The following is a 25,141-nucleotide window of genomic DNA, read 5'->3' as shown; positions in this document are numbered from 1 at the left end:
TGTTCGCTCCTAATCGAACGTGTCCGTGTAGCGGCGCTGGGTCCGCATTGAGCTCGATGAGCATTGGCTCAATGCGGATCGAAAGTGTCCGTCTGGCAGGGGTATAAGTCTTTCAAAGTTATTCTTGTGTGGGAATATTATTTGCACCATATCCAAGGAATTTTCACGTTTTCAACGTTAATTGTCCTCTGCATATGTCTACGAACGAAAACCGGAACCAAACTTCGGAGGACCTATAGTCAGTCCTACAATTGGGACTGCCCACTCATCCGTGGAATGCTCCTGCGATTGGCTACCAGCCTTTCCACGACGCCTCCGCTTCGCGATGTAGTGCCCGGCCCTCTCTCTGCCCCCAGTCCCCACTTGGCCGCGCCGCACTACATTCGCGCGCGTGGAGCGATTCTTGTGTGGGGGCGGGATCAAGTGTATGACTTATGTCGTCACTGACTATACGTCATGGCGGCGATTTCGCCTCCTCGAAGCTAGTGCCCTCTGGAAGGGCGACGTCGGTGAATAAACTCTATAACAATGGCAACGGTCGATGCAACACACTCGTTTTGTGTCTGTCTATCACTCCTGCTTCTGTGTCTTGGTCGGCATGTGCACGCAGCGACTGGAGTTTTCAGTTGAATTGTCCAGTGCAGCCAGCTTTTCTCTTTTTGTCACAGCACCAAAAAAACAATGAAATGTATGACTGATTTCCTATCGTTTATCCTGTTCACCCCCACAGGACGACGATTAGCCTGCCAAGATCATCAGTTATTGACTCGCTAGCAGATATCGTTCGCCGGCCACAAAAAGAGCTAGTATGTCATAAATGGAAACTTGCTGCCGCACTTACGTCGAATCTCGTCATCACGCATGAAAAAGCAATCACCATTTTCCGGCAGGCGACGCGTTCGCGGATCGATGCAGGAACTTTGGGGTGATCTTTCCGCAGCAACGGTTCAGACTTTCTGGTTTGATTGTTTTTGTGCCATTGGTTCAGAAAAGCGCAGTGCAACGCATAAACCAGCGTCGTTCGACGCCTCATGCTGTGTTTGGCTTCCTACTTGCTTTTACGGCATAGACGGTTATTTCCTCAGCGAGAACACGGCAGACCATTGTACTGCGGGGGGACGAGTTCGCTGTCCGTGCAAGTGTTTGTTTGGTTTCGTTATCAGACTTTGACACTTTCTGGAAAACGATGCCGTTTCCAAGAACAGCGTAACGGGAGAAAATCGCTGACTGGGAATAAAGGTCCTCGCGAAAATGAAATGGAGTAAATAAGAGTTTCAACGAGGAAATGATGCCCAGCTGGGAATCAAAGATCACCCAACAGAAAAGGGGTAATACCTAACGAGCAAATATCAATCGCAAGAGCGGCACAACACGACATACCAGATGGTGCACACATCCGACGTGCTTTGCGTGCATTGTTGAGAAAGAGCACCCAACGGCAAACGCATACAGGGTGTCTCTTTTTTTTTTTTCGATACAGATTTTTCATAAAAATAACTAAGGGCTATAGACATCCTGTTTTCACTTCTATCATCTCTGGGCCGGCAGACGTCCTTGGCCATCTGTTGTTCACCCGTCGAATGACTAATTACCTAAAAATCGTTAATTAACTTTTTATTATAAAAGGTACAAGGTTGTCCCTTCGGTCACCTGATACCCTTACCGTTTTCAGAACAAAAATTCGTTCGATAGATCGCCTGCAAAAAATTCGTGAAGGAACACCATTTCTTTCTTTATTTTGTTCATTGCGCATCTTCGGAGACGGGTCTTTCGTCTTTTTCTTTCCCAATCCGAATCCAAGGAAGGTTCCGCAAATCCACAAATCTTACGAATCTCGAATCTTTCTTGAAAAAAAAAAGAGTTTAAAAAGCAGGGGAAAAAGACACTTCTACTGAAAAGTGTTTTGAAGCAGAATTTTATACCTTTGTTTAATTTAAAACAAATTAAATAATAGTTCACTTTCAGGAGAGAACATACTCATATACTTCTTCTTAAATGTTATTTATTTAACATGTTGTTCATCGGCTACAGGAAATACATAAACTCTCGAGTCTGAATTCTTTCCATAAAACTATGAAACAATCAAAAGCCAACCACGTTACTTTTAAACTTGTGATGTAAGAGTTCCTGCCTGAACTTTTTCAGTCCAGAGCAATGTGTACAAACAAACAATAAAACACAAGTGAAAGATTTAAATTAAGGCAGATATTTGTTCAATAGCACCAGCATTCTCAGCATTCTCAACGGATCACGGTTCCATGCGGCGCTTGCCTCGTTTTTTGACGAGTTTTCAGCTCACTTTGCAGTGAGAACTGTCGAAGAAAACTGGGGCGATGTTTAAGGATAAGATCAACGAGCTTGTAAACGCCCATGTACTAACTTGTCATGTAAGCTCGTCTCCTTCCACACCGTGGTTTAATAACAATTTGAGACGTCTTCGTTCAAGAAAAAAACACCTGTTTCGCAAAGCTAGATCCACAAATTCACCCCATACCTGGCAACGGTACTACTCTGCCAAAAAACAGTTCACAACAGCTGTTCGAACAAAAAAGGAAGAGTTTTATGGGCACACTCTACCATTCTTGCTGGAAAGTAACCCTAGAAAATTTTGGGAGTTTATCTCGCCACGCAAGGACTCCGAGATACACCTAATGGACACGACAGGCGCATCTGTAGCCATTGATCAGCGTGCTAGAATGTTCAATGAGTATTTTACTTCTGTATTTACCGTGGAAGATTCCGGTAATGTTCCGAAGGCCCCATTACACTCTTTTCCGCACATGTTATCATTTTATATAGATCACTCTGGTGTGCTGAAACTGATAGATAATAGCAAACTATCTTCTTCCTGTGGCATTGATGGCATCCTTAAAAACACAAAGATGATATCGTCTGCGTACTTAACTCTAATATTCCAACAACCCCTAGCAACGGGTAGTGTCCCAGGCGATTGGCTGATCGGTAAGATCATCCCAGTTCATAAGTCCGGTGACAAACAAACTCCAAGCCGCTTTAGGCCCATGTCTCTCACCAGTGTCACATGTAAGCTGCTGGAGCACATCATTGTTAAACATATGGTCACCTACCTAGAAACTAACAATTTCTTCTACAAATATCAACACGGCTTTCGTAGGGGATACTCCTGTGAGACGCAGCTGGCAGGCCTAACACACGACATTCTCCATAATCTTGATAAAGGAAAACAAGTCGATGCAGTGTTCCTAGACTTTGCCAAAGCCTTCGATAGGGTTCCACATTCTCGTCTTCTAACCAAGTTATCAAGTCTTAACATTGATTGATCCAATGGTTCTTACGTGGATTCGGAACTTCCTTACAAACAGGAAACAGTATGTCGCTGCAAATGGAACCACCTCCAGTCTCGCTCATGTAGCTTCTGGTATTCCGCAGGGTTCGGTAATAGGTCCACTCGTTTTCTTGATTTATATCAATGACCTGCCTTATGATCTATCGTGTAGGGTGAGACTGTTTGCAGACGACTGCGTTATATATCACCCAATTACTAATTTCTCTGACATCCAATTACTACAGTCCGACCTTCAGAAAATTTTTCAATGGTGCACGGCCTGGCAACTCCCTGTTAATTCCGAGAAGTGTAAGGTTTTGTCATTCTCTCGCCGTCCAAGCTTAAATCACCCCTACAACCTCGGACCCTGCGAATTACAACATGTAAATACCTACAAATATCTTGGCGTCCACCTCACTTGTGACATGACTTGGACCGAGCACGTTACATACATCACAGCGAAAGCTAACCGCTCCCTTGGGTATCTTCGCCGTAACCTTCGTTCTTGTCCACCCATAACAAAAAAAAAAAAGCTGCCTACACGAGCTTCATCCGGCCCATACTTGAGTATGCCTCCCCCATCTGGAGTCCTTACCACTCCAACCTTTCTTGTGCAGTTGAGGCGGTGCAGAACCGCGCAGTTCGATTCATTCTAAATAAGTTTTCTCCATATAGTAGTATAACAACAATGAAGTCGTCTGTTGATATCCCAACATTAGATTTACGTAGGAAGGTATCCAGTCTCTGTCTCTTTCATAAAGTCTTCCACAACACAATCTTAAGCACATACTTTTTAAGGAATGCGGCGTTTATCTCTGCACGACTGGATCATGAATACAAGGTTGAACTAACACATTGCCACCATGATTTCTTCCTTAACTCATTTGGTCGTTACATAGCGAAATGTTGGAATGATTTACCCCGTAGCATCGCAGTACTTCATGATCCTTTGGAATTCAAAAAAGCAGTCACCGCACTCATCATAGGGGACAATGAAAGAACAGTGTGTAGCTGAAATCGGTACTTTTTGTGTCTTTGTAAATTTATAATTGTATAACCCATGTTAACCCATAAAGTATGTACATTTTGTGTTACATATTCTTATACGTTATTATATGTGCTGTGTCCGTCGTCCGTTATGCAGTGCCCAAGGGCCTTTAACGTACCACGAAATAATAAAATAATAATAATAACATCTGTGTCCTCCACGGGTTGCGGTCTTTTGGAGTATCTGGTCGACTTTTTCTGCTGGCTTCACGATTTCCTTACGGACCGAACTGTCGCTGTCCGCACATCCCACGGCCAAAGTCCCAAGCACCCTGTTCGTCAAGGCGTACCCCAAGGAAGCATTCTCAGTCCTACACTTTTTAATGTGGTCATGGCAGGACCAAAATCGATAGTTCCACGCAAGGTCGCATTCTCCGTGCATGCCGATGACGTTGCCCTTTGGACAGAAGGCAAGTCACGACCAGCCGTTCAACGCCGTTTACAACAAGCCTTAAACAACGTTCATCGCTACCTTACGCGACTTGGAATGGACCTTTCGCCCGAAAAGTGCGTCGAGCTCCCTTTCACCCACAAGGCTATGAGTAATTTCCCTCTTTGGGTTGGTGCACGGAAGCTCGAGCCTGTGCGTTCCCATCGCTTCCTTGGTGTGGTCCTGGACTCCCACCTGCGCTGGGCTCGCCACATTAAGCACCTTGAAACCAAAGTGCAGCGATGGCTTCCTGCCATTCGACATCTTTCTGTCTTCGGCTGGGGCTGTGATCAACGCTGCCTCTTAGCCGTTCACGCGGCTTTGGTGAGGGCTACTGTGCTTTACAGCCTTCCAGTCTTGCATAGAGTTTCTACACCATCGTTCAATACCCTTCGGTCCCTGTTCGCCCGAAGCCTTCGTCGCTGCCTTGGTGTTCCAAGAATGGCTGACACACGGCAAGTCCTAGCTGAAGCTGGAGAACTCCCGGTGGAGGTCCTCCGTGAGCGGGAAACGGCTCGACACTTCCTAGGTTTGCGTGCGAACGTTCCTCGTCACCTACTCCTCAGTAAAATTCGATACCGTCCTGAAAGCGATTTCCATCACGTGGCGCAGAGGGCACGGCACGCTCTCACCGGAGCTCACATAGGACTGTCCCACCGCCGAACGGCACCTGGTCTCTGCCTGTGCCACCCACCTTCGCACGTCTTCCTGACCTCCAGGTCCGCAGAGCTCAGGTTCCCCCTCAAGTCCTTCGGGCCCATCTTTATGCTTCCAAGTTTTCCACCTCTACCGCCGCTTACACCGATGGCGCATCTCGAAATGGCAAGTCCGCGTCAGCATTTGTCATCCCCGACGAAGGCGTAGTTCAAGGACGTCGCCTTTGGCATTGTACATCATCCACAGCTGCGGAACTCTACGCTATGACTTTTCTTTTTGCAGGACATCGTTCTATCCCCCCCCCCCCCCCGGAATTGGGTGGTCTTTACTGACTCAGCATCTGCGCTGCAAGCAATTGAAAATTCTGGCATCCGAGGCTCCTCCGCACCGTTGGTTATGGATGTGTTAACCGCTTACAAACTTGTCTACGAAGCAGGACATAGGCTCGCTCTCCAATGGGTTCCCGCCCATTGCGGTGTCCAAGGCAATGAACTGGCGGACAGCGCCGCCGAAGCAGCTCTCTCGTCTCGGGCACGGACGCGTATTGCACTGCTGAGAGGCGATCGGCGGTCCATACTTCGAAGCCTTGTGACTCCTCTGGCTACCCGCCAACGGACCGCCGACATACTACATCCCGTCATGCTGAGCAGGGTTGACCCAGCGCTCGGTTTCCGCATGCCAGCACATATCTCTCGTCAAGACGCCGCATTAGTTCATCGAATACGCCTTGACGTGGCCTTCACAGCACAGTGGCGCTACCGATTGGGACAAGTTAACTCTCGCCACTGCAGTCACTGCAGTGCTGTTGAAGATCTCGAGCACATTCTTCTCCATTGCCCACACTACCCCCTTCCCGCTCCGTGCTCTCCGCCTCCCTCAACGAGCTGGACTCCCGTCCACTCTCCCTCACAAAATTGCTTGGCCCCTGGCCGCATCCAGCTCACCGATGCTCTGTCCTCAAGGCTCTCTTCGCCTTTTCGGACGCCACAGGACTTCGATCCTCATTGTACCGGGACCCATTCCTTCATTCCCCGCTTCACCTCCAGCAATGAGTATCGCCCCCGGCGATGAAACTCCCCACCCATCATCCTGAAATAAAGTTGTTGTTTTTCTTTTTTCGATATTGCCTAGGATTTTCCATCGAATTCTCCTGTTTCCTAAGATATTTCCAGCAAAGAAGAAGCGCACGCAAAAGCGAACGACTAGTGACACGTCAGACTGGCGGTGCCTTGTTTGCAAAGAACGGTGGAGCAAAATAGTACTGGGTTCTGTGTTGTTTTGTTGCACATCATGTGGGCGGTGGGCTCAAGGGGGCTGCGTGGGGGCTTATGGGCTTTACTTTGTCTACTTGGATTGCAAAAAAACTAAGTTATATATCTCATTACCACGGCGTGTCTCATCTTGCCCCACGAAATGTCTCGTCTTGCCCCGGGTGTTGGTGCAAGATGAGACAATCTGCATTTTGAATTTCTTGTTCTGTACTTATTTTAGACCGGCTACGTCTGTTCTGCGTTTACAGGTCAGAAGCTTTAGAGCCCTGAGAATATGCCGATGGCTAGTTTCTTGGAAAAACACGAAAACTAAAAATTTCATATTCAATTGCAAATTTCTGTCTCATCTTGCCCCCACCTTACCGTATACCAAAACTCGCTACTATCGATGGTGGTGTGATCAGGAACTTTTTTGGACAGTTAATGCAAATCAGGATTGGGGGGAGGGGGTAATGGCAGGATCGGCTCGCCGGTGTTGGCCACACAGAAGTGGGCGTCGTCACGACTATAGCCAAAAAACATGAATGGAGGATAGAGGATGAAGGGTGGAGATGCGTAGAGGGTGCATGAGTTCGTCGGGGAGAGCAAAGTGTTAGTGGGGTCGTTGAGCAAGACTCGCCTTCAGCAGCAAGAGAACAAGGTTTCTTGCTTTCCCGGAACGTTCTGCAGAAGAACCACCGGGGTAGAGGATGTCCGTTAGCGAGCGGGAGTAGGGGAGATGGGCTTCGCGCGCAGAATGGTATGCTCGGCAGTCTCGCAGGATGTGCTCGATTGTTTCAGGTTGTTGACAGTGGCCGCAGCAGGCGTCGCCCCTAGAGCCGATCTTGAATAGTTGAGAGTTGGTGAACGCAGAGCCAGTGCGGAGCCTATGGAGCATGGTCTGTATGCCTCGAGGTTTTTCACGGGAAGGGAGGGGGCGATGATGGTGCATGATGTCCCGTATCCCAAGGTGGCGCAGTTCAACAAGCTGCTGAACGGCCATTTGCCTGTCGGTGTCGTCCGGAGTTGGTAAACTATTGCTGCAGGCGAGGTGTGCCGAGGACGCCAGATTATCTGCCCTTGGTTGCCACCGATACCGACGTGGGACGGGATTCATAGGAAGACTATCACCTCTGGTTTGTTTATGCTTGGCGCACGATCTTCTGATGCTTCGCGCTAAGATGTTGTCACACATCAGGTTCATCACGTTCAATAAGGCGCTCCTCGAATCTCTGAGCAGAACTGCCCTGGCGAACCCTCGCACCTGGACCGCAGCAGCTGTGTGCAGGAGAGCCAGGAGTTCAGCAGTCGTAGAGGATATCGGGTAACGCGGTGTTCTCCAGGCCACGTTCACTCACGGGATGTAGAACGCACAAGTAGCACTTTTGGTACAGCTTGGGACAAAATTTTACGGAACACGGCATCGGCGTATTTGTTCATCCGAGCGGTCTCCTGCAAGCTGTCAGGAAGAGATCGAATAAGAAACGGGTGACCGGCTATTCTATCCATCTCGTAGTATGCATGTCCGCTCCTGTTTCCTGATGGTGTTTCGTTCCAAGGGAGAAATGTGACACCCCGGTGTTCCGTAAACTTTTGTCCCAAGCTGTACGGTCGCCAATACAACCATCAGTGAAGACTAGGGTATGTGAGCGGTAGACGTCGCTTATAAGGTTCTCAGCCACCGCCCTAGCGACCAGGGGGCTACACTCCCTCTTTTTATGAATGCCTGGAAGGTAGAGCGTTATACCAGGTACAAACTCCTGCCATGGCGCCGAAGGTAATCCAGCAGGATGTGGAGGCCATCTCTCACTGTGGGCCAGGGCGAGCGTATTCACTGGCCAAGCGGCCGAGGGGCGGGTGTGACTTCTTACGAGGGCAGAGAAAAGAGAGTGTTTGCTCCCGGACGTGGCCAAGTTGTCTGTGTACCGGAGACCCCTAAGTAAATCAGGATACTTTTGGTGCCAATCAATTTGATAGCCAATCAGGCAATTTTAAAACGAAACAAACAGACGTGGTTGGTGGATTCGAAAGATTCGATTCAACTTTTTGGGCACTGAGATTCGGCATCTCGAATCCCTGACCAGGATTCCGGGATTCCAGGATTCGCGGATTCGGTTGGCCCATCCCCTAATTCTCTACGCACGTTAATAGATTTCGCTTCTCCGTGATGTCCGTACTGATGTGAATGCATTCTAGAATGCTATTGACCCGCCCGAGAAAACGTCACTTGAGCAGGGAACTTCGTCAATCAATAAACGAACAGGCTGTACACTCCGTCAATAGTAATAAGTAAGAAACTCCGTCAATAATAATGTGCAAGATGAGACTCACCCAACTTGCACGTTGGGTGAGTCTGCCCACATTTGTGTGGCTACATGCTGCACGTACCACAGCGTAGGACAGCGGAGAATCTCGACCACCTGGAGAAACCTCGCCGGAAATCTCTGACATGACGGAAGCAATGTTTACCTCACCCACATTGTTACTGTCCTCGGCCAGGATCGAACCCACGTTCTTGAACTCAGCAAGCCAGCACGGTACCGACTGATCAACCGAGGCCGGCAAAACTCAAAGTAAACCCAGTTGCGGTCACTTTTCGCGTAAAGGGCAACCTCCATGGAGCGAATGTACAGCGAAAAAGCTGCGAACTTCGCTCAGCGGCGGACGCTCTGCGTGAAGGGCAACCTCCATGGAGCGAATTTTTGCAACGAAGTTCGCGCGGCAGACTGCCACGCGCGTTCCGACGCCAGTTGTTCGCCGGCACCAGCTCCATGGAGCGAAAAACCAGCGGACGGCGTCGGGAAGTCATGCTGTGATGTCACTGTTGCCAGGGTATAAGGTGAAAGCTTAGTGAAATCAATTGCTCGAAAAAGTGCATTTAATGTCACAAATTTTGCAACTAAATCTAACATCTGTCTGAAAAGATGCGCCCAGTAACGTACAGAAAAGCATATTCACTACTGTGAAAAGAAAACATGTTTCTTGGCAGAGAATGCCTCACGTTCTAATGATGCAGTTGGCGAAACAGCGAGCAGACGACAGCATCCAGTTGCGTGCAGGCGATCTGGCGTAGATTCGTAGCGGAAGAGCACTTTGATTGGTTCATCTGCAGTTGACGCTTCCGGAATCGCGGACGCTGGGCGAAAATATCTGGCATGGGCAGATCGGCGGCGGACGCTCACATTTTTGACGCCTCGCGCAGGGCGTCCGACGCTGAGCGAAGTTCGCAGCTTTTTCGCTGTACATTCGCTCCATGGAGGTTGCCCTTGAGGCGTCAAAAATGTGAGCGTCCACCGCCGATCTGCTCAGTCCGCCATAATGCCAGATATTTTCGCCCAGCGTCCGCGATTCCGGAAGCGTCAACTGCAGATGAACCAATCAAAGTGCTCTTCCGCTACGAATCTACGCCAGATCGCCTGCACGTGGTCGTCTGCTCTCGTGAATCATCGTCATCGTCCTCTTCTTGCAACTGGATGCTGTCGTCTGCTCGCTATTTCGCCAACTGCATCGCTAGAACGTGAGGCGTTCTCTGCCAAGAAACATGTTTTCCTTTCGCAGTAGTGAATATGCCTTTCGGTACGTTACTGGGCGCATCTTTTCAGACAGTTGTTGGATTTAGTTGCAAAACTTGTGACATTAAATGCACTTTTTCGAGCAACTGATTTCACTAAGCTTTCACCTGATACCCTGGCAACAGTGACATCACAGCATGACTTCCCGACGCCGTCCGCTGGTTTTTCGCCCCATGGAGCCCATGGAGCTAGTGCCGGCGAACAACTGGCGGCGGAACGCTCGTGGCAGTCTGCCGCGCGAACTTCGTTGCAAAAAATTCGCTCCATGGCGGCGGCGGGGATGGCGATGGCGATGGTGGTGGTGGTGATGGTGGTATGATTGCGGCTTCTCATTGCTCGCCACGCTTACATGGGCAGCGCTATGACTATAATTGAAGTGTGATGAGAATAGAGAAAAACGGTGGCTTAGTCGGTAGCGTGTCCGCCTGCTGATCCCAAGGTAGGGGGCTCAAACCCGGCCGAGGACGGTGGCAATTTGGCGGAGGGGTACGAGTTGCCCAGGCACGCCGTCTTCCGCGAGGGACGTTAAATCTGGTGTGCCGTGTGTCGAGATTTCGGCGCACTTTAAAGAACCCTCAGGAGGGCAGAATTCATCCACAGACCCGACCACTGTGGCGTCGCTCATGATCACAGTTGTTTGCGACGTAAAGCCCCGAATTATTATTGAAAAGGTGGAAGCTGAACATTGATGGGTCGACGTAAGGATTAGACGGAAATCATGTGGACATTGAGTAGGAGTTAGTAAATTTGAACGCAGTGTCAGACGGAGTTTTGCACAAGGCCCGTTTCCGGAAGAAAGCCGATTAGGTTGCGAGTTTTCCAGTATCTTTCGCGAAAGAGCCTCTGGGATGTATATATGGTCAACATTATCCAGTGTACCATTTCCGCAAGCAGCGTCCACATGATTTCTCCCGCACCTTATTGTACGCACGACAATCTCTTAGGACGTGTTTTCAGTCAGTTCGAGTCAGTTTTGAATAATTGCAGTTAGAGCCCCGCACGGGCCCGGGACCCCCGACCGGGCCCGGGCCGACAAAATACGCCAGCACCGCGGGCCGGGCCGGGCCCGGGCCGACAAATATGTACCCGAGAGTCAGGCCCGGCCGGGCCACGCAGTTAATTCCACACAATGGAGATGCATTACTTCATATCATCATGCGCTTGCGTCATTCCTGTGCATATTTTGCAAAGACAAGCAAAGGATACTGCATTATGCATACGACTCGACCCTCTAGAACATTCTCAAAGCCACTTTACATTGCTCCTCACTTCTCACGTATTTCACAATCACTTTGGCAAAGCTTGGTGAGAGGGGTAGGGACTGGGAGAAGCAGTTTGTCGATAGCATGCTCTACCTCCGCAAAATCTTGACAGTGTAACGATAACGCCCATGCCCGCGTGCGTTCTGGATTTAATTTGGTCTCGTGCGGTTACGGTGTTAAAGGTACTGTAAAGCGGCACCGATCAAGTGTCATTTAGTGTGGCTATTCGATAGTCCAAGCCACCAGGACAAAAACTGCACAAGTTTCATTCCAATCGACGGTGCAATTAATTAGAAAATTACAATTAAAGATTACGGGCAACACTGTACTAGGTATTCGAAATGAATCCGTACTCCTGCCACATACGGCGGCAACCACATTGCGTGCGTATAACACTGGGTCCGACATAACAATCCACCACAATCCACCATAAAATCCGCCCCTGCAATCCACACAACGATCCACATCTGAGGATAAACGGATAAGCGAACTGAAATGAAATGCCGAGCCGTTGAAAAAAATGTGTCAGACGTTCAAGAAGCCAGACAGCGTCGGGACTTGTTTGTTCACAGAGGTTCACAGAGAGAGTTTGTTCGTTCGAAAGAGGCCGCGAACAGAAGGAGCGCGCAGGCGCAGCAGAGAAGTAGGGAGAGCCTCCATCGAACAGCGGCCAGCGCTGGGTTACTTCGCAAAAAACACTGTTAACAGGGGTTTCAGAATGCATAGGTAAACAGGGAATCTAATAATATGGTTACTAAAATAACGAATTTCCGATGTAATAGTGTGTAATACCAATTTTCAGTGTTGCCCGTTGTACAGGGGGTTGTTTGACACCAGGCGTCGCACCGCTCCACTACGCCGCATTTTTCATGGCAAATTAAAAATATTTATAGCGCGTTGTCGGTCGTATGGTTCCGCATATGGTATTTAGAAGCAACAAAGTCTCTAGTCACATCACCGGCATATCATGCTTGTCTACTGCTTTACAGTACCTTTAAACCGCCATCATGTTTGTCGTCTCTCCTTGTAAATTTACTTATAAATTTGTTTGATAATCGCCAGAAACGCGTACGTTGCGGCTGGAAATACTAGGCCGGGATCTACTCGCCGGGTCACCGGGCCGGGCCGGGCCGCATAAAAATATGAAGGTCCGGGCCCGGGCCGGCCGGGCCATTTTTCGATGCGCCCGGGCCGGGTCGGGCCCGGAAAAGTCGGCCCGTGCAGGGCTCTAATTGCAGTTCAGTAAAATACATATCCTGTCCTAAGCAAATGCGTAATATGCAACCAGAAAAAATATTTCGGGGGTTCAATGGAAATATTACATTGGGGAGAGGATCACACCTTCATTTCCCTCTGCAAAATGCACTACCAAAAAGACAATAGCGGGGGGGGGGGGGAACCCCTCCCTCTCTCCCTACGCCACTGCAGCAAATACAGAGCAAGGTTTGTGCGCGTATGATCCGGAGAAGTGCTTTCATGGGTAGATGTAGCCCAGCGTTTCCCAAACTTCTCGTTGTGTCTGAGAATTACTGAGAAAAGTCAAATTACTGAGAATCCATTCGAGGTCCCCGTTAAGTACGCTTCATGTTGACATAAATAAGGGACGTGAAGAAAGAAAAGGAAAAACAAACAAACAAACAAACAAGACATCGTCATGCAGGAAATGAGAAGGTATATTGTATTTCTGCCTCCTTTAGTACTGCAGTGTCACACATGAAAAGCCTAACACGAAATTACTGTTCAACATTGCGTTAATTGCGAAGGATGATGCTTCATACTGGAGGCTACAAGTGTCTTAACATCGGATTCAATTGAAGAAATACTGAGTCGTAAGTCCGGTTGCGTTGCAATTCTATTCCTATTGTGACCTTGACTTGATGTGAACAAGAGCAAAAAACGCAGCTTCGCACAGGAGGTTGTAGCAAAAGGGAGCAAGAGCTTCAGGGCTTTCTCTGACAAGCCAGGGTACTCTGACCGCGCTCGCGCCCAAAAATCAGCAAGAGGAATTTGCGCGAACACTATAGTTTCAGTGCTGTGTGACAGGAAAGTTCAATAAGCGCAATCTCTTCGAGCGGCGGGAGATCGGTCATAAGATTTTCCTGAAACAGATTCATTATCCAGCTTGTGGTGGAAGGAAGGGGAGGGAAATAATCGTTCAGCCGTTTCCTAAGTGACCGCAAGTGCTCATGAATTGCCATGAATTGGCCAGGACAGTCCCCTCGTCTTGAGCCATTCAAAATTTGTTTTCGAGAGGCTGGAGAGCCAGGATGCTTGGAAACGAAAGAAGCTTTCAACAAAAACGGAGGTAATTGCGTCTCTTGTCGCAGCCCGGCAAAGAAACCGCTCTTGAGAATGTGGTTGGGTCATTATGGGATGTGTGCGGCGGCGAAAGTTCAAGGGCCGACCACCAAAGTTCTAATCACCTTGTAGATGTAGCTTCACTCTACTCTGTAGTGCTCTAGCGCAGCCGACTCCACATTTATGGGACCACTGTCTCCATATTTTTTCAATCCAACCCAAATATCTGTCCCCTCCTCGTCGCACCTCTTCCTGTACGTAACACCTTCCTGTCTCACAGAGGTTGTGCAACAGACTCTTCCTAGTGCCTTGTCCTGGAGCTTGTAGCTTCCAGCCCAACTGATTACTGAGCGCAGTTAATCAGCTCAGTAATCTGTTGCTTTAAAAAAATTCATTAAACGTAATGGTATTTTGGCGCTACATACAATTTGATCACATAAGGGCGAATAGACCCTAAGCACTATTTACACAAAATATGTGGCTATGTACATGATGATGAAATATGGTATCTACATTGGCTGAGGGATATAACGCAGTCACGGGGGGACACCAGCAGTGGTCACTGCTGCTGGCGTAAAGAAGGATATGGCCACCGCGGCGCCGGACACCATGTTTCGCCGCTTCCTACTGTGTTACGGAGTTGTGCCACTACAAAAGGGTTCAGGACGTCACTGTAGCAACCATTTTCACGGCCCTAAATATGTAGCAACTCTTCGTTGTCGGCATCTGACCCTCTTCCACGAACGGCATGCCTTTTGCTGAGCACTTTCACTGTCACCAGACGACGATTGGCGTCAATGCTTTCTGACAGCTGCGCGGTCAGCCACGACGGCGTCACTCAGCCGACGACGGCGTCACTCACCGCCACCTCCCCATCCGCGGAGCCCTCGAAGGATTACAGTGATGTAAGAGAACCACCCGGCGAGGGAGTCATGTCTTGATCTGTCACTCCGAGATCATTGGGGACATTGCAAGCCATCACATGATGCGAGCAGGTACCAGTGCTATAGTTAGCAGGAGCGTAGCAAGAATAGTGACGGTCTTAGGAGAGTTGTATTCCGGTACCACTAGGGGGGGCTATCGGTGCAGAAACCGAAACGATGTCCCATATGAACACTCATCGGTAGTGCCCCGGCCTAGCGGTACCTGAATACAACTCTCCTGAGACCGCCATGTTGCCCTATTCTAATGCACGGAAGTCGATGTTTTCGTCGCTCTGTTGACTTTTTTTTTACGCTGAATATGGCTTCCACGACTTTTTTGTAGCTTTCGCTCACATAAATGCACGATCGTGTACCATTAGAAATTTATAAGTTAAGTAGACAACGAGTTACGTGTGCGAATGCCACTTAGTCTGCACACACACTGTACGAGTGCTCAGACATGTACCTAAGGTTCTACTTGGGTACTTGATGCTTTGAAATAGTCGCTGTCACCGAACTCGTGCATCTTACTGCCTATCACAACTCACTAGGCTGCTAATTTCTGATGCTCATGTTTATTAAAGTAGAAACGCAACCCTAAAAAAAAAAAAGGCAAAGAGGAGGCGACCCTAAAAAAAAAAAAGGCAAAGAGGAGGTTCATTCAAAGCCCAACTGTTCCTGTCAGTGGTGTATGGCTGGGGGGGGGGGCGTAATTTCCCCAGAAATCGACCTGGTGATGGGGGGGAGATCTTCCAGGGTGGAGGTATATGCTTATGGGTATATATATATTGGTGGCAAACCTGTATTGGGCAATGCTAGAAATTTCCCAGGGATGTTGCAACCCCCTCCCCCGAACGTACCTTTGGTAATGGATATATGGGAGAGAGAAAAAAGCGTGAAATCCTCCTCTGCGATGTAAAGTACCCATAGAGCTCCTCCCGAAATATTTTCTGACTACACCGCACTGCCTCCAGTTCAGTCGTCATTTTTCACGAAAACGAATTGCTAGGTTTGGTGACCGTCCAAGTTCGAGTAGCGCTGGTTGAGTTAGGTTAACTACTAAAGAGGAATTCCACGTTGTAGGGGAGCCAAAGAGCACAGCGCATCCTGCGACGCCACCCTTCTACAGAGAGCACGACAGAGTATCGACGGGCCTCAGCCGTACTGCGGCGTTATGCAAATACATTACGCTGAGCCCAGTGGCGATTTTCCCGCGCATCCCTAAACGAACACACACTGCCCAGAAAGTTGTGGGCTGTGGCAAACGCACCGATGGGCCATTCCAAAAGCGAAAATCCTTTCGCTTCATTAGCCATGGCCAAGAATATTTCGACAGAGGAGCTCGCCGAGGATTTCGCTAACAAGTTCGGTGAAGGCAGAGCCATCACTGCAACTACCTTCCTGCCGCAAAGTACGCCGTCGGACCTCGACCTTCCATTTACTCTGATTGAGCTACAACAGAAACTAAGTCATCTAAAGGCAAAATCAGCTCCGGCAGCCGATAGCATTACCTACCAAGCTTTGCGAAAACTTCCAATGTGCGATACCCAGGTCCTTCTGGAATACATCAACAAGGTATGGTCATCGGTCAACGCCCCCGAACAGTGGCGCGCGAGCATCATAGTTCCCATTCTCAAGAGCGGCGAACCAGTCAGCGACATAGGATACTATCGACACGTGTCCCTCACCTCATGTCTTGCCAAACTAACAGGTCGCATGTGCTCAGAGGACTGTTATGACACCTAGAAGCCAAAGCTATCCTTCCGGACCAAATGACCGGATCCAGAACACCTGAGTGGGGTTGGCACACTATCAGATTTCATCTCCGAGGTGAACCATGCCACAAAGTGCGAAAAGAGGACAGTAGCAGTGTACTTCGACATATAGAGTGTGCCTTTGACTCAGTGTCAACTAACATATTGATGCGGCCCTCGATTCAGTCAACATCGGAGGAAAGTCCGCTGCGTTCATCCACGGTTTTCTCAGTGACCGTACCTTCAGGGTCCGCCTATAGGAAAGACGCTCAGCCTGCCCAGAGGCCCGGATCTTGGCGTACATCAGGGGTGTGCGCTCAGCCCGTTTCTTTTTAACCTGATCCTCTCTGGTCTTCCCAGATCTTTACCGAAGTCTATGCCGGAGCTGAACTGTTCTGTCTATGCAGACGACTTATGTCTGTGGACAGTGCTACAAGTTGTTCAGAATTTCCCTGAGTTGTTTGAATTCATTAATATCCGGGCGTTTGAGGCTTACTTGTCTGTGTCGTCCCTAATTGTGGTCCGCCTCGGCCAATTCTCGTTGTTGAAGTTGCTCAGACACGCCGTCTCCCGCGAGGGACGTCAAATGTTGGGTGCAGTGTGTCGAGATTTCGGTGCACGTTAAACAACCCTCAGGTAGGCAAAATTAATCCACAGACCAGACCACTGTGACGTGCCTCATGATCGCAGTTGTCTCGCGACGTCAAGCCCCGAATTATCAATTCTTATTGCTCGCAAAAGCAGAGTGAAAGCACGTCGCACCAAAGACGACATTTGACCACCTCATCGTGCTTTCCTGTCTTATTTTGTGGCGCAGCGTAATCATAATACTCTGCTGTAATTAACTACTTCTGTCCACAATGTGTGTAATAAATTTTTCCTGTGATGTAATAGATGCCGCGAAGTATCGGCTACTTCGCCCAGGGACGTTGAGACGAGCTTGCCTCGGAAATATGTGTCGGTACTTCTATACCCCTTTTCCATTTCAGTATAATGAAAACGGGTCACATAATTTATCTTGGGAAGTAATAATGTTTTTGTTTGCGCAGGAAGAATACGAAGTTTTCTTTTTTTGAGCCGAAAATTAATGTCCCTAACAACCGTCAGAGACAGAGCAGGCCCCCCCTCGAGAGCCATTCAAAAAGACCAATCTATGGCAGGAGAGTCCATTCGTATAAGTATACCATTAGAGGCACATGGCCTCGTTGGGGCACTTAATTGTTAGTTCCTAAACTGCGCCGTTGAATGATCGTTTACTTTTACTGGCTGCACCGATTCAGCGTTTTTGCGAAGAAAAACGATATGGCTGCACAGGACGCATAACCACGTTCTATGTTCCGCGATGAATAGGCGCGTGTAGTCCTTTTTTTATTGCCCTATTCTGTTGGAAGCAGCTATATATACGTTATCTTCCCTTCGGAAGAGTTATTCTGGGAATAAGTGGAATACAGAATCTCAATAAAAGGTAGACTCTTTATGTGACTTCATATTTCCTCGAGTAGTCCGTAAATATTATTGACGGTGTTCATGTATCGAAATCGTGAAACGTTCATTTTTCTATTCTGGCACGCCATGGTACCGCGTGAAACAAATTCGTAAAATGCGTATAACTGCCACAATCGATTGCATCTTGGAATATCCCATGCATGGCGAATATCACTACGTGACAAGCGCTTTTATTATAAGAGCTATAAAAAAAAAAAAAAAACGGAAGACGTCCAGAATATCGTTTGCAGGCAGCCGGTCAGTGTTGCCACGCACGTGCCAATTGCGGGATAAAACCTTGTCAGAAAATGTTCACGGTGTTCGCTCACACTATAATTGCTATTACGCGCCTGTCCACGCTTTCTCGCCAGTTCACCGTTTCTTCGTCCGACTTTCGGAAGCAATTAAAGAGGGGCCGCTCGAGAATACCAATGGCCTTTCGTGGGTATCGGATAAGCGAAACAAATTCTGCGTCGGGTTTTTGCGGAGTCGACAGTGGAAGATACGATGCGTAACGTCGTTGGGAAGTGCATCGTGTGCGAGAGAAGCGGAGTCATTAAAAAAGAAATAGGAAAGAACAAGGAAAATACATAAAATGTGCGGTAATCTCCGGGCTCCGTGATCGCAGCATAGTAGATGGCGTCACAATTTCCTCTAATTACATCCAAGAATGCCGCATGTACGTGTATTAAGCGCGATACTCATTAATTGGTAACGCATAGCAGTCTACAGTGCTTCGGAATGTTGTAAATGGGCTATACGCTAGTTATGGCCCAGCCACTCGTTTTTTCCCCTTCGTGAATTTCTTTGTTTTTTCTTTGCAATAAACCTATATCCCCTCCCCCCCCCCCCTTCGTGAACCGATGATTGAAACTGGAAGCGTGCCGCTAAGTAGAGGAGGGAAGGAGGATAGAATGCCCTTAAAAAATAAAGATAGGACTACAGTGAACCCCCGTTATTATGACCATGGTCGTTCCTGAAAATTTTGGTCATAATGCGGAATTGTCATATTAACGGGGGATATTTGCAGGGGGTTCACAGCATTGTTCCCCAAGAGTATGGTCGTAAAGCGCGTGTGTCAGATTAGCGGGGGTCATATTAACGAGGGTTCACTGTAAATAGATAGAAAGTTGTGCAGTAATCAAGGACAAAATTCTCGAAACTTATGGCGCGAATTGCGTTCGACACACCCAGCAAGACTCGCAGTCAATTGCACAAACAAACCAGATGGTCAAGACGAGTTCCTTTCTGCGCTACGTGCTACACGAAAAACTATACAAAGTACGATAGAAACGTAGCCGGAGCTCTATGGCTGTACGTAGAACATGTGTTTATAAGTCCTACACGTCGTCTAATAAGCACATGTTCTACACGCAGCCATAGAGCTTCGGCTACTTTTCTTCCCTAAATACTTTACTGTCTTTCAGAGGTGAACCTTTTACCCTGACAGGAAGACATCACTTTCCACGTGACCTTCCGACGCCACTCGCTCAAACGTCGCCTACCTGCGCACTGCTGACGATGGCCCAACAAGGCCGAAACAGCTGTCCAGCGCTGGTGTGGCGACGTTTGGAACTTATAAATATAAAGTATGATAGAACTCTTGCCACAGTTACGAGGAACACGTCCTATAATTCTCCGCAAACTCATTTCCCCGAAGCTCGCGAAAAGTAACACAAGACGCGTGCTTCATGCTCGGCGGGTATAGAGAAGAACATCTGCACCCTGTCATCATCGGTTGCGGGAAGAAAAAGAAGGGACCGACGAATAGAACACGTTTCCTTCTTGTCCGTAAAATGGGAATGAACCGATGTGGTCTGTACAAGGTTCACGTCATTGTTTCCTATGCTGATCTCGTTCGCAATCTGAGGAAAGCCCTCCGCACTTTCTGCACGGGAAGAATGACTCTGTTGCATTATGTGGGATTCCTTTCATGCTGTTCCCTGCCGGCATCAGTTGTAGCTGTAAGATTCCCTTAGCTCGCGTCAGTATACAGTATGCGCACATAGGTTTGGCAGCTTCCTGAAAGGACTTCAAAGTAGATTCGTGCATTTGCGAAGGGAGACATCTGCATTTGTTGTATGGAGGAAGGACGTGGATGAAGTCGCTGAAGGGAAAGATGGGATGGGAGTTCTCGTTTTTGTGCGCGTGGTATTGCTCCGGATTGGCGCAGGAATACAGTGAGATTTCTTTTGTCTTACGTACGTTCGGAGCATACTTCATTTGACATGGAGTGCGTTATGTTTGACAAAATTAGAATATGAAGTATGTTTCTAATGGCATTAAAGATGGGCATGACACTTTCCGGCAGTGGGCCATCGACGTGCAAGTTCTGCAAGATTACCCGAACTATGCATTTCAAATTCGATAACGAAGCGCACTTTGCATATTTCTGTGGTCTAGAGTCCCTTATTGCGCTCCCCATCTGAGCAAAGCATGATGATGATTGATTGATTGAAAGAAAGAAAAAAATGGGGAGAGCAAAGCATGAGAAAACGAAGTAGTAAGTGGACACTATATCACATCACATCACATCACATCATATCAGTATGATATCGCGAATATTTCTCAGCCCAATGAGCATATAAACTTATCTTATTGTTTAAAACTCCTTAGATAGACTTAGTTCGATCTCCATGCTCAGGTAAAATTTCGGACTAAATTTTCTCCCCAGCATGACTCCTTCCTCGACTCAGAGATCCCTTCCTTTGAACTACACCGTCCATTGCACGCTCAATACTCGCCGTAATATTCACGCATACATACGTCACGCGTGTTTTCCTGCACAAGATTTTTTCACACTTCACCTTCACCCGGTTTCAGGAAGGCCGCGAATATGAGCGAGTATCCAGCGTTTCCAAACTGCATTGATTTATGAGAGGGCGGTGTGTATCGATTTTGAAGGAATTGGATAAATGTGTGCTGTACGGGCGCCCAAGTAAAACAAATCAAACAACTCCCGTTTAGTATTCGACGGAGGCGCTGCGATAGTGGGGCAGTAAGCTCCGATGCGATACATCATGGCTTCTGAAATGGCAACTCGTGCTCTCGTTGTTTCTTCTCTATATGATATTATTCCCTTTGTGCGCGTGCGTGAATATGCGAGTACGTCAAAAACTTCTAATACTGAAACAAAATGCAGTTAAGAAAGAACTGCAGTGAGGAGACATGCACGAAATACGAGTAAATGTCGTTCGTCTTTGCGAACCCTGTTCTCTTCGCTCTTGTGTGAGTTGAGAAGGAAAGCTGCTGTGTTTATAGTGTGTTTTTTTTTTGTTAACTAGAGGGCGCTACTTACAGGACATGTTTTTCCTAGCCGCACAGCAGATGCATTAGCACGACCTTCGAAACTGCATCGCCGTCAAGTATGGTAGCCTACACTTAAAAAAAAAAAGACGAAGAAAAAGAAGGAAGGAGAAACAAACCCCCCTAGAATCGGTATTTACACTGACATTTACTCCAGCACTACAAACAGGCCTATTCTTCGAATAGAGCTGCTGGATTTAGTCCCTAACGGGATTAATGGTTGCGACAATGCATCTAGGCTCCAAGTCTAGTCTAGTCTAGTCTAGTCTGCTACCAGTATTGCTACAGCAGTACTGTTTCGGAAAGATGTTTCTTAAATCTACGCTTCAAAAGCAGTCTATAGGCTAGCAGTCTAAAATTGCTCCCTTTTGAACACCGACTTTCATCTTCTATCGTTGCTCCCTTTTCTTTTTTTACTTCATAGAGTGTACAGTTCTAGGGATCGCCCCTGGGAATGAGACCACATTTTTTCTAGTGTTATCATTAACTTTAACCAGAGCTGTACCAACATAGGTCCCCTGTATGGAAAGTAGAGTGGCAAACAGATGAATGACCGCAGAGGAATAATAATACATCATACTTCTGGTGGGCTGTGGTATTAACCATGCGGTACAAGGGAGCTGCATGCAGTAGACGGTTTCACGCTTGTAGAGCCACAATCTCAATATATTTTTAAAGTATCCACTCCAGTCCAATGATACACCTGAAAGCTGCAGTCAGGAGGCACGTTTCGACCGTACGGACGTATTTCATGTTTTGCCATTGTGATTAGCTTCGGTGGCGGACACCATAGGTGCGATTCACAGCCGCTTCACAAGAAATGAGCCAATATACAATTCACAATTCAATTATACCACGCCAACATACAAATTCACAGACACAGAAACTCAGTTTGCTGTCCTAAGTGTCATCTGTGATCGTTCCAAGTCACCACAGCCCGTTCACCTGTTGGCGACTGTCTAACGTGCTTGTCCCACTTGACATGCGACATCAGTAAGAAGTATCCGGGACTAATTGACATCCCACTAAACTCAGCTGCTTCGTCGCACTCAAAGTGTCAGTGGCACAACTGAGCCAGGAGGTGATCCGACGCACCGCCCTTGTTTGTTCGTTGTCCATTCAAATGCACTTTAGTTGATTGTAAACTTGATATATCATCCAAAACCATCAATGAGTCGCGTTCAACCTTAGGACAGCAGTGCACGTGCATCTTTTCCTCTTAATATTTAATTACCAGAAGACAACGTAGCAATTGAAACGGTGTATGTTTAATTTCTTCAGCTCATACTTACGTTTGACGAAAGTAAAGTCATTTAACATATTTAATGTATGACATGTTACATGTGCCATGACATATTTAAATGTAGGAATATATTACAACGTTCTGTTTTAGCACTCGGGATGCTGTTCTTACGTCGAACATGACTATAGCTGATGCACCCCAGTGTCCGAGAAACTATAAGCCTGAGAAGCATACAGACCTCTCCTTGTTTGTAAACAAATGACGTCATAGTGTTCGACAGCGCCACCAATTTGGTAGAGTTGAACCACGCTCGAAGCTAGGGGGGCGAACAAGGTCGCGCCCGAAAGCCGCTGTCTTGAGGGGATTACGATGGTCCCTGAAAGGGACGCCACCTTCGGCCCTACTTTTCTTTCAATACGAGGCAGCGAACGAGTGCCCATTCGTGGAACCCAGTCTGTCTAACCAACGTCATGATGACGTTTCTCGGGTAGAGGTCTATTGCGCGCCAGTGATTTGTCCCACTCGAATAAACGTGATCGCACTGGACGATCGGATACACCCGCTACTCGTTGACGTACGTTCAAGGTCGTACCAAAGGCTTGGGACCTGGGCCATATCCCATAATCGAATGCATTGTTTTACACGGGCTTTTCCCGCTAAGCTATCAAGGCGAATGCCCAGCTGAGTTTGCCCTAAGCTCTGTCCCCGACGAATGCTAACTGTCTCGTATCCCACTCCCTCCTTGGTGTTATTTCTCCGCCTGTCCGTGTCTGTGCAGCGCTCACGGCCACAGCTGCCTCGCTGTGCTAACGTCCAAAATATCGCGTTACAGTAGATTCACAATAAAGTGCCTGCAGTTACCAACGCTCTGCCCTCAAAGTTCTTATGACCGTTTCGGACACAATAGGACTTCTATTCTTATTGTGAAGGGGCTCATTATTTAATTTCCCACATCACCACCAGCGATGGGGCATAGAGTATCAGCCCTGGCGATGAAACTCTCCATTCCTCACCTTAAAACTAAAGTTGTTGCTGTTGCAACATATCTGAGGTTGCGCGACAATATGACAATCATCCACTAATGCCCGTGGGTGTGGCGACGGGTGTTTTATGTAGATTTGATAATGATAACTTAAGAAGTTGTCACTGCTTGGGGTCATAGGAGTCATGACGAAGAACAACAACAACAACGATAAATGATGGAAAAGAGAGGATGACATCTGATCATGACGAAGAAACGCAACAGAGACAGTCGTCTTTTTGGTTTGTTCATCATGAGAGGGGTTATGTTCATTGGCATTATGTTCATTGTTCATTATGTTTGTTCATGTTTGGTAGAGTATCGCCTCTGGCGATGAACCTCCCCACTCTCCACCTCGAAATAAAGTTGTTGTTCATTATGTTTCACGCAAGCCAAGACGCTTTGCATCTTGCACATGGAGTGACTCAAAATTAATGAACGCGTTACTTTGCTTGCAAGATCGGTACACTCGAGACAGTGAATGTTGAACATTTGCTTCAACCCACGGCAACACAAAAAGAAACCCAGGCTCAGACCCCAACAACACGCCTATGGCCCTCAATACCCAAGAAAACACTGATGGTGGGGCCGTCTTTATCGCTCAGCTAGCTGCCTGCCTGATAACATGTTACTCTTTTAAAATCACGCGTTATGGGCAGACTTCATAGGGACCATATGCCTCATAGAGCCTGAGGAGAGCACAGCGATAACACCCAGGTAGCGCAGGCCGTGCCGTGGTTGGAAGCCGAGTCACTTCCAGGTCTCATTGTACCAGTCCCAAGAGGAATTGAAACAAAAGGAGTAACTAAAGCTAAGTGTGTTTCACATATCGAGGAAGAAACTATGATACTCTGAGTCGGAGACGAATATCTAAGATCACGGTGCTTAGATTGAAATATATCAGACGTTGAAAAGTAGAGAGTGGTGAGAATCGAACCGTCCTTGGTTGCCAACCACTACTCTATGGTGGTACGATTTTTTTCTCATAACTTTTGTAATGGTCTATTGTGGCACGATCGTGTGTTCCAGCGTAAGAACAGCTTCTTTCTATCACCTTCAATCACCTTCTGCCCTTTTTCTGTTTCGTGTTTTCCGCTGACTCATTACTTAACACCGCGGAAGGGGGTGACGGATGGTTCGTGTAACCGCACGAATTATAAAGAACGGAGGCCCATCTTTCAATCCTGAGACAGCCCGCGGTTCGCTCAAAACACAATTACAACTGTAAAACTGATATTGACCCGATCAGTTGAGACAGTCTCTGCTCTGCAATGATCAGTGTCCGCTTTCCACTCCTTCGATCATCGGTGAATATAGTGAAAGACCGTAAAGCCTAAAAAAAATTATGAATAGTAAACGTATTGTAGCCAATAAAAGTTTTAAAAGAGTAAGATACGTGCAAAGCAAAATGTACGTGACGGAAATCCGGTGGATGATAACTCGCATTCTGGAGCACATATTATACTACGTTATGGGCACATTACAACAAAATAACTTGAATGTTATTTATTAGCGCTACATACGTATGCTGATGTCACATGCCACGCGCTGCGCTAATTCACATCACCGGATGCAGGGGGCACCGGGGA

The 25,141-nt window shown here is 47.6% G+C and overlaps 1 protein-coding gene and 1 long non-coding RNA gene across 2 annotated transcripts in view; one reads left to right on the top strand and one right to left on the bottom strand.

Moving 5' to 3' along the window:
• LOC135386094 (uncharacterized) overlaps positions 1 to 25,141 on the top strand; it is a 69,154-nt gene that overhangs the window by 31,956 nt on the left and 12,057 nt on the right. The gene's annotated exons all lie outside the window — the stretch shown is intronic.
• Positions 1 to 25,141, bottom strand: part of LOC135386093 (glycerophosphocholine cholinephosphodiesterase ENPP6-like) — a 48,870-nt gene that overhangs the window by 23,267 nt on the left and 462 nt on the right. The gene's annotated exons all lie outside the window — the stretch shown is intronic.

The sequence above is a fragment of the Ornithodoros turicata genome, chromosome 2 (genome assembly GCF_037126465.1).
Source record: "Ornithodoros turicata isolate Travis chromosome 2, ASM3712646v1, whole genome shotgun sequence".
Classification (NCBI taxonomy): Eukaryota; Metazoa; Arthropoda; class Arachnida; order Ixodida; family Argasidae; genus Ornithodoros; species Ornithodoros turicata.
The sequence above is the reverse complement of the archived record's forward strand: the minus strand, read 5'-3'. Positions and strand labels throughout refer to the sequence as shown.